This window comes from Cavia porcellus, unplaced genomic scaffold (genome assembly GCF_034190915.1).
Source record: "Cavia porcellus strain 051 isolate PalLab524CR breed Dunkin Hartley unplaced genomic scaffold, mCavPor4.1 scaffold_9, whole genome shotgun sequence".
NCBI lineage: Eukaryota > Metazoa > Chordata > Mammalia > Rodentia > Caviidae > Cavia > Cavia porcellus.
The window spans coordinates 71717146-71727415 of record NW_026947492.1 but is presented as its reverse complement, the minus strand read 5'-3'; the positions used below and the strand labels follow the sequence as shown (position 1 = coordinate 71727415).

General features: G+C 37.3%; 1 pseudogene; it reads left to right on the top strand.

The window, feature by feature from the left end:
- The first annotated feature begins 235 nt into the window (after positions 1-235).
- Positions 236-1185, top strand: LOC100716033 (olfactory receptor 10A5-like; annotated as a pseudogene).
- The last annotated feature ends 9085 nt before the right edge of the window (positions 1186-10270 follow it).

Genomic DNA, 10270 nt, shown 5'->3' with positions numbered 1-10270 from the left:
TATAAAAACAGTAACGTTAGGAAAGGATTAACAACTGCTCTCCTCACACTTCCTGCACTCATTATCCTTCCTTGTATCTTAATTTTAAAATAACATAAGGCCCTAGCAAATGAGAGCTTGACATTGGCTCTTTCCCTGAGAGTAAAAAGGAACATGGAAAAAAATTCATAATGTGATTGCTGTTCCAATCAAGAATTTCTCTCCATGACCACACTGGAAATTTAAAACTACATTTATGGCTGGAGGAAATTGGACATGAATAAGTGAGATTATCCTCATGAGCCTCTCCTCCTTACCTACTGAGATATAGTCATTGCTCTTCCTGGTATTTCTTGCCATCTACCTGGCCACCCTGATGGGAAACAGCCTCATCCTTCTGGTTACCTTGACTGATTCCATGCTGCACACTCCATGTACTTCTTCCTCAAGAAATTGTCTTTCTTGGAGATTAGCTTCAGCTTAGTCATTGTTCCTAAAATGCCAGGAACCCTGCTTTCCCAGGACACAACCATCTTCTTTCTTGGCTGTACCACTCAGGTGTATTTCTCCTTCTTTGGGGTGGCCAAATTGCTTCCTCTTGGCCACCATGGCATATGACCACTATGTAGCCATCTGCAGACTCTTGCATTACCCAGTCCTCATGAGCCAAAAGACACACATTCAACTGGCCACAGCCTCCTGGTTTCCAGGAGTTCCTGTAGCCAATGTGCAGACCGTGTGGTTCTTCAGTTTCCCATTCTGTGCCTCCAACAAAGTGAACCACTTCTTCTGTGACAGCCCACCTGTGCTGAGGCTGGTCTGTGCAGACACAGCCCTGTTTGAGATCTATGCCATTATTGGAACCATTCTGGTGGTCATGATCCCCTGCTTGCTGATCTTGTCTTCCTACACCCGCATTGCTGCTGCCATCCTCAAGATTCCATCAGCTACAGGTAAGCGTAAATCCTTCTCTACCTGCTCTTCTCACCTCCTTGTTGTTTGCCTTTTCTATGTATCTATGAGTCTCACATATTTTGGCCCAAATCAAATAGTTCTCCTGAGAATAAGAAATTGTTGTCATTGTCCTACACTATTGTGACTCCCATGTTGAATCCCATCATCCACAGCCTGAGCAATAATGAAGTGAAGAATGCCTTCAGCTGGACTTGCCACAGGTCTCTGCATTTCAAAAGCCACAACTCATAAAACATTTCTCCTACTGCTTTACTTCTCCATTCAGCTAAAAGTTCAAATTTGAAGTGGTGATTTTAAACTTTTAGAAAAGAGTATCTGAGGGGTCCCAGTAAAGATGGTGGATAGATAACAGCAGGTTACAGAGGCTCCCAGAGATAGTCAACTTAGACTCCAAAAATAATACAGTGTGGGTATATACAGAGGCAGATGGATCCACTTGACCCAGAAACAAACTAAGCTGAGTGAAACCAATTAAACATACAGTCCTGGTGCTACTGGTGGAACAGCTAAAGGCTCGGTGCTCTCACTGCAGCACTTGAACTTGCACAGCCGAGACTTACTGAGCTACCAAAAGCCCGCCACTTCAACTCACTGGAGATGCACTCACGCTGAGGTTGGGGGTTGGCGTGCTGATCAGAGAGCTGAGCTGGTGGAGAACCTGCATCAACCTGCAGTGAGTGACAGGAATGGAGCCGGTCAACAGAAGTGGGGGCTCCAGCAGGTGGCATTCTGGGGCCTGGCAGACTGGAGAGAACAAGGAGCAGTGATGTCTTCAGTCAGCTGCTCCCTTCTCAAGCAGGATTTGTGGGGAGCACTTGACCTGGGTCACACCCCAGGCTGATATCCAATAGGTTAACCCAAACCAAGTCTCTATTCCTGGCAGCACACCCTAATGCAGTGAAGCCCTCAGCAGGCTGACTCACCCAAATGGGAGGGTCCACCATGGGCTGCCCCTGTTTGTACCTCCTTAGGACACTGCAGTGGATAGGAGCACCTAGTCAGCGTGCTAACTGAACCAACAAAGAAAGAATCTGGAGCCTCCTATATACACCTGTATGGAAGAAACAAAAAATATGAGAAAAGGAAGCAAAAAGAAAGGATCCCCAGTCCCCAACCCTGAGAACATTGATCCAGGAAAGGTAAATTCAAAGGAGACTGAGGACAGCAAACATGCAATATCAGGCATGGCACCAATGGACATAAAAAGATATCTTTGGGACCTTATAGATGAGTTCAAAAGTGAAGTATTTAACCGACTAAAGCAAGATATAAATAGATTAATAAAAGAAATGGTAACTACCTCTCAAGAAGACACAGATGGAAGAATGGAGGAAAACAAAAAAAAAAGGATGAAGAATATAAAGAAAACATAGAGTACATCAAGCAGGTTCAAAGAGATTACCTGGAAATTAAAAATTCCATTGAAAGCTGGCAAAACTGCTTTAAAGAAACTAATGATAGATTATCCAAACTGGAGGACAGGATTGCAATGTGGGATCAAAAAGGAAAATTTCTTAAAAATAACAAGAAAACAAGCAGTAACAATACAAAGGCTAGAAGATGACAAGAGGATCCATATCTTAAGAATAAAGAATGTGAATGAAGAAGCAGGGGTACAACAAAGGAACCACAAAGGCTATTCACAGAAATAATTAAGGAAAACTTTCCAAAAAAAGAAATGGAAATGATATTCAGATGTATGTGGCATACAGAACTCTGGCCATCTACAACCAAAACAGAACTACACTCAGGCATATAATAATCAAGATCCCAGAAATCCAATATAAGAACAGAATATTAAAAGCTGTCAGAGACAAGAAACAGATTACCTACAAGTGAAAGCCCATCAGAATTATGGCAGACTTCTTGGTACAAAACATTAAATCAAGAAGAGCATGGAGTGAAGTATTCCAAGCCCTGAAAAAAAATAACCTCCAGCCCAGTTTGATGTACCCTGAAAAATTGTCTCTAGAAAATAATGGAGAAACAAGATAAAGAGAAACTGGGGGAATTCACAACCACCAATCCAACTCTACAGAGAATATTGCAGGACGTTCTAAAGAGAGAGCAAAGTACCAGGATTTCAGGAACAGTGGCAAAGATGCCTCAATGAATGGAGCAGAAAGCAAAATAAAGAAGACAGTCAGATAACTAATGATGGAAAAAGAGTACAACAGAAATTAGGCAGAGATGGTTGGCTATAATCTCTAATATACATGGCCTAGATGCACTAAATTAAGGAAAAATATAGAGAATCGCCGGCAGAGTGTATGAAAAGGTAAGATCCACCGAGATGCTCTTTATAGGAAATACAATTAACCTGAAGAAGGGTATATGGACCAAAAATCAAATATGAGAAAACAGTACTCTATGTGATAGGGAACCAGAAAGTAATAGGGGCAAATGGACCAGTATTTATGGATAGATTGGAAAGACAGGCTTTAATAGGTAAAGAAATACAGCTAGAGATCAAGTCCAGGAGTGAGAAGGTTCAGAACCACTTAGGGAAATAGCAGGTTGCCCCCCCCCCCAGTATAAAACTGAGGGTTTTGGGGAGACCCCAAAATGCACAGTACATCCTGGGGGAATGAAAGGGGAGGAATAGTCTTAAAAATGACAGCAGAATATATTGCTAATAGTGTATCAGGAATTAAAAAAACATATTACTCACACCATTCTGCTTAATAGAACTTATTCCATCCAGTTTGTATACAAGCACTAGATCTGAGGGCACAGACAGCTATTTCAAAAATATCAGCATATAGCACAGTAATCATCTTTAATTTCCTATTAACTTAATTTGGATAATTTGTATAACTTATATTGTTATATCATGACTAATCTTAGTTAAATCTGATTTGTTTGATTGCTGTTTGTTATTGACATATTTTATTCAAAGCTGTCAAGGTTGATAGTATCAAGTCTGAGAGCATAGAAAACTATACTGAAAATGACAATGATTCACTATGATATCCATTCTGGGTTGATTGCTACCTGTTTTTGTAGTTCTACACTATCTACAAGGTTGTATTTCTATTAATACTGCTATGTACTTATGTATTCAATTATACTGTATCTGATGATATAGCCAATTGTATTGATGATAACAAGAGACAACACAGTAACCATGATAAAACTTCTTGTACAGCAGTTAGTTTTGTGTGTCTATTGGAATGTGTTTTGTTCTGTCCTGCTTTGTTCTGTTTCTCACTCTAAAGATAAAAATACATGTTAAGACTCATGCTTGCATAAAACCTATAAACAGTTTATGAGAACTGATCTTATGACACATGATGAAAATGAACAAATACTTTGAAGGAAAAAGTCACTACGGTACCCAATGCTGACTCTGGAATGTCATGATGTGAAATCCAGCAATACTATTGTTCTTTATGCAGAGTGATTTTAGTCTGCTTTGGTTTGTTTAATCTCAATATAAATGAAGATATGTATAAATGTGTGTACGTTTAAGAGTATAGGATTGATAACCATATTACTAAGTTTTTATTAGCTGAACAGAACTATTTGCAGTCTTGCTGTTTGAATTCCCATTTGAGTGTTCTTTTGTATCTTGAACAACTATTTGTAAGAGGACAATATATAAGCATCAACAAGTGATTTATTACTGTTTATTTTTTATTTGGAAGTATGTATTATTTCTACCCATTTTCTGTTTTGTTTTGTTTCTCTTTAAATAAAATTTAAAAAAAGAATACCTATTGTTACCACCTGCCAAACTTCTCTACCTTCCAATATTGTCATATATGATTTTCTTATTGGTGCGATTGGTATTTTGATACAGCCATTATGTCAATCAAACCCTTAATTCTAAAGCATTACCATAAAAGCCACTGCACTGTTATGGTTTTCATGCTCACTTCCTAATCCTGTATGCTGCTCTGTACTAACTTATAAGATGAAGAACACCAAGATTTAAGGATGTTGCACTCCAATGGAAAAGACAGATTTAAACAAAAACGTGTAAGTCATACACACATTATACACATATATGTATGTATATACCCATATATTAATGTATATACATGTTCATAAATGTATACATATACATGTGAATATATATGGTGTTGGCATGTGATACAATTACAAATTTTATCATTGTTGTGAAGCAAATGATAATGTGATGGTAAACAAAATGAAGAGGCCCTAATTTACATTCAGGAAAAGAGAAAACTTCATTGAGAAAGTAACTTCTGACTGATACCAGAGTATTATGTATGACTTTGCCATGTTACAAGAGTAAAATTACTGAAAGCAAAAATGCTAATATGTATAAAGATCTAAGAAAGTAATTGCCTTGAAAGTGTTGTTGCCTCTAATTGTGGTGCCCTATCATCATATAGTAGTGACTTGAACTTTCCTTTACTGCCTTGATAGAAACTTCAAGTTCTAAATCAAGCATCATTATGAAACTTTCTTATATAACATGAGCCAGAACTTGGAATATTTATTTATTCATGGCACTTTGTTTCTGTCTCACAACATTAATTCAGTATTTTACACTCAAGACATTGAGACAACGAAAAACAGTCTGTGCACAATAAAAATTCAGTAAGACCTAGTCTTTCTTTAGATAGACATTAATCTACTTCCCTTTCAATTGTTTATAGTTTAAAAAGTCACTTGTAGATAAAAGACCACAGAAATTCAATATAATATTTTTACAATGGAGAAACATAGCCAACAATACCTTAATTAGAGATTAAAGTTTATATAATCAACACTAAATTTTGTTGATATTGCACTCTCATGCATGTTATGATGAAAATATCTTTATGATATTATTCTTACCTCTCATCAAAGAGAGTAGAACCATGGTTTATTGTTGATATGGTATCTTTCTGCTGTTGCATTCTTATCTTTCCATTCTGTTTAATTGGCTGCCTTGCTTAGTGGATTTTTCCTATGTCTATCTAAACTGTCTTTCAGTATTCTTTGCCGGTTTGGCTTGGTGATCAGGAAGTTTTTCAGCTGTTCTTTGTCATGGAAGTATCTTATTTCTCCATCCATTTTGAAGGACGATTTTTCAGGGTACATCAGTCTGGTTTAGAAATCATTTTCCTTATGATCTGAAATACTTCACTCCATGCTCTTTTTGACTTTGTTGTTTGTGTTGAGAATTCTGCTGTGGTTCTCATAGGTTTTCCTTTATAGGTAATTTGTCTTTTTGCTCTAACAGCTTTTAATATTCTATTCTTATGTTGCATTTCTGGGATTATTATATGTCTGGGTGTAGTTTTATTTTGGCTATGGCTATCTGGGCTATGGCTATATGCTTCACTAATCTGTATGTCAGCTTCCATTCTCATGTTTGGGAAATTTTCAGCTATTACTTCTGTAAATAGCCTCTTGATATCATTTGTGTTATCCCCTTCTTTTTACTTTATCCCTATCGATCTTATGGTTTTTTTTTTTTTTTTTTTTTTTTTTTTTGCATTTTTAGAATGAAGAGACATCTTACAGAATGGGAAAATGTTTCACTCAGGCAAGCCTGAAACCTGCAGTGCCCAGTCTAGTGTGGCTGGAAGCTGGGTATGTCCTTGACCACTGGGAGCAGTGATCTTAAACTCTCCCAGGGCTTAGGATGGTGTGCAGGAACTCACCTCCTCTGGCAGCACAGTTCCCTTCTCTACTTATATTCTTGATGTTAATCCTCTGTCTGAGGAGTAGTTGGTAAAACATTTTCCCATTTTGTAAATTGTTTCTTCATTCTAAAAATTTATTCTTTAGCTGTACAGAAGCTTCCTTTTCTGTTATAATCTCATTTGTTGTATTTTATTGGCATTTCTTGTGCAACTGAGGTTCTGTTTAGAAAAAACTAAGGTAACTTTAAAATTACTTCAAAATTTACTCCTTGAAGTTTTGAGTATAAAATTATATGCAAGCAAAACAAATTTCCCAGTTAGTACCAAACTGTTTCCCCTTTTATTTCTCCAGAGACCACAAACTGCTATCAATGGTTTAATCTTGCCACAAAATTGCTAGTAACAAAGTTTATGTATATACTTGTAATTTTTATCGTAAGATATCTACAGTCTGTGTTTATTGTATTTATAATCATTCTTCATCTTGAATTTTCTAACATAAACTTTTCCAAAACATTAGAAGAGGTTGAGTTTCAAAGAAACCCTGTCATGATAGTGCAGTATCCCTCCTACAATTCCTATTATTGATGCCTCAGTATAGTATGATACACTTCTCATAAACAATAAACTAATACTGATACATTATTACAGTAAAGATTCATACTTTATTCAGATTTTGCTAGTGTTTACATAAGATCCTTTTAATATTCTGGAATCACCAGGATACTCCCTCTTATGAACTCATTATGCAGGAATTTTGACTATAGTCAATTTTTGAGACTTTTTTTATGATCGTGGTAAGTGTGGAAAATACTCATCACATACTTTGTAGCATGCTCCATTTTGGGGGTTATATGATGTTTTCTTTATGCTGAGACTAAGGTTACAATTATGCTGAAGTATAATAGGAGAAAGTGTCATTTCCAACACATTTTATCACGGGCAGATAGTATCAATCTACCTTAGAACTGTTGATGTTTACCTTTGAGCCCTTGGATGAGAGCACGTTTGTAAGTTTTCTCTACTGAAATATTGGGGAAAACTTGTCCTCTATTTAAAACATTAGTTACACTGTTTGGAAAGAAGTTATTCTGCTGTGTGTAACCTCAGAACATGGGAACCTGTGGACAGATGTCTATGCACATGATCTGGAATTCTTTACATGCGAAGTTTGTTGGCTTGGCCTATTTAATTTTACTCAGTCATTTATTGACATCAGTATAGAAAGGGGATCAAAAAGTATAGTGAATGTTTACAATTTAAATTTTTTAATACAGTTGAAGAGGTATTGTGACTAATCTCTTTCAAATAACCTCCTTGACACAGACACCCTTATGCCATTGTTCTTGACACTTTCTGAAGCAGTTCTGAAAGTCTTCTTTCATGAGAGTGTTTACCAGCTATGATAAAAACAAAATATGATGAATGTTGCTGCCAGCTCCATCCAGTAAAAGGCAAGTTTATTAAACATCACGGTGTGTCCTCATAAACTTTATTCACAAATCTGGCACCATATGACTTCTGGCTCCTCCTCAGTCACAAATGGCCATGAAAGGATAGTGTTTTTAATCAATTCAGGAAGACAAATCAGCTACCAAAGTCAAAGATACTGATATTGATAAAATAAGACTTCTACAGCTGCTGGAGATGGTAAGAAAACAACAGAATAAGGCTGTTTGGGGTAAAGGGGGAAGTTTTGAAGGGTATTAGTGGTAATATGCTTTTAAATATAATATATTTATATATATTAATTATATTATATTAATTATATATTAATATATACAATCCACATAATTATATATATTAATTTATATATATTAATTAATAACATATTAATTTCAGTATTCACCATACTTTTGTTTGAGTATTCTGGCACATTAGAGAAGCAAAAGTATAAAATGAACAGGTTTATTGTGCTGAGGAGGTGGGAAGGAGCACATAACCCATGGCCGCTGGGTTGTTTCCTTCAACTACATACAGAGAGGCAGAGAGTTATGTCACTTCTGATTGAAGTGGAACATGGGGAGGATATTGATGATGTGTGAGGAACCATTTGGAATTCTCTGTGCATGCAAACAGGAAGGGGAGTTGCAATTAGGGCTGAAGAAGAAAAATGAAGTGGTAAGCATTTCTACTCTGGCCTTCCACCATGTTAGATCATTACTGTAATTGTACAGTAATTTATACGAGGGCAGCAACTTTTCATTCCAATCTTTGTATTGTTAGCAAAAGGGCAAAGTCTCTCCCTTACTACATCCTGCTGAAAGGGGCACTGTATTGGGGTTTAGGAAGGTTGACAAGAGGACGGTTGATGCCCACGTAGAAGGTAGGTGTTTTAGCCAGGACAACTTTATCATTGTTGAAAACTCACAGTCTAGATTGGAGAAACAAATAGACAATGTGCTATGAGGAGACAGCCACTATCATAATTAAAGGACCCAGAGGAGGTATAAGGCACTGTGTCCCTGATCCAAACATCTTTCCATCAGGGCCATGGTGAGGTAGGATGTGAAAAATAAGTGTGGGATTGGAAGGAATGAAGTTATGAGAGGTAATCATTCCCCCATCTTAAAGGGTAAAAGTTAAAAGTATAGGTGGAACTTATCTTTGTTCCAGGAGTTGAGCTGGAAAGAATAAGAAGCATGAGAAATACAAGGCCTGACAGCTGAATCATATTTGTGAAATTATAGAGTGGGGGTGGGGAGGGCCATGGCTGTGTCACTATAAGTGACCTGAGATCTTAGACCTATAAGAGTCTCATGTTTAACTAAACAGCTGAGGGCAGAGAAAACTAAGATTGTTACAGTGAAAAAATTAACTAATAGAATGTAAGGGATTGGGAACCAAATAGGATAACAAAACATAACCTGGCCTGAAAATTGTGGCTGTGGGGCTTTGGTGAGATGCAGATGGGAGATAGACCACTCAGAATGTTTAGAGTCATCAGAGTTATGGTTAAGAGGGCACCACTTAGCTTGGGTGATGTGAAACCAGGATGGCAATCCAGTGACCTTGACCATGATTGAAGTTCCAAGGAAGACCAGGTAGGGGCCACCCCATTTTAGTTGTAGTCCTGTTGAGAGGTCTGAGAAATAAAAGTTGGACATTATCTGACTGAATACTCTGACATAGACCAAAGCTTGGAATGATTTCTTGCAACAGGATTTTAATAAATATATCAGCAGTCTCTCTGCTTGTGGAAAAGGCTTTTATCTATCCTGAAAAGGTACAAACAAAGGTGAGAAGATATTTGAGAGTTTTGTGGCAGGGCATGTATGTAAAATCTACCTGTCAGTCCTGACCACGGGTATGTCCATGAAATTGATGAATAGGAAAGGAAGGGGGTGGTATATATCTCTGAGGAGAGGTTCAAATATAGAGATGATATGTGTAAGTTGTTAGACATGAGGGTGTCTGGTTCAGCCTACATAACCACAAAGAAATCCTGACAATCAGGGTGTGGGGGGCATGGTAAAAAAGGGTATATTTAAGGTCTAGGACTAGGAAGTGAATGGTGGAGGGAGGGATATGAGATAAGATAGTACAAGGATTTGGCACCATTGGGTGAACTGGGGTAACAGCATCATTGATTACCCTAAAGTCTTGTATCAGATGATAAAACTCATTAGGCTTGAGTACCAGGAGAATGGAAATATTGTAGGGTATGTTTAAGAAAATCATTGTCTAAAGACACTTAATTATAGCTTTATGTC